Below are 321 nucleotides of genomic sequence, written 5' to 3' on the forward strand. Positions count from 1 at the left end.
GTAATTTTGATAGGTAATTACATTTTGTACGCAACAAGTTTAAATAAAATTAAATAAATACATATACATATGTAAAGTAAAACACACATATGTCAAAATTTATATGTGTTGCATTCAATACAAATGTTTGAATATAATAAGTATAAAAAATTTGTTGTGTAAAATACTAAATCATATACGCAATGATATTAAACATATTTATTGTTTGCATCATAATGTATACCTCTTGCAGTCAAAATATATTAATCAAGTGGAGCTTCATCTGTATTAATATTAATTTGTATTTTGCAAGGTACGAACGGTATACTCGCGCCCATACAG

This window comes from Odontomachus brunneus, unplaced genomic scaffold, assembly GCF_010583005.1.
Source record: "Odontomachus brunneus isolate Ranch 3 - 2012 unplaced genomic scaffold, Obru_v1 Obru_scaffold_455, whole genome shotgun sequence".
NCBI lineage: Eukaryota > Metazoa > Arthropoda > Insecta > Hymenoptera > Formicidae > Odontomachus > Odontomachus brunneus.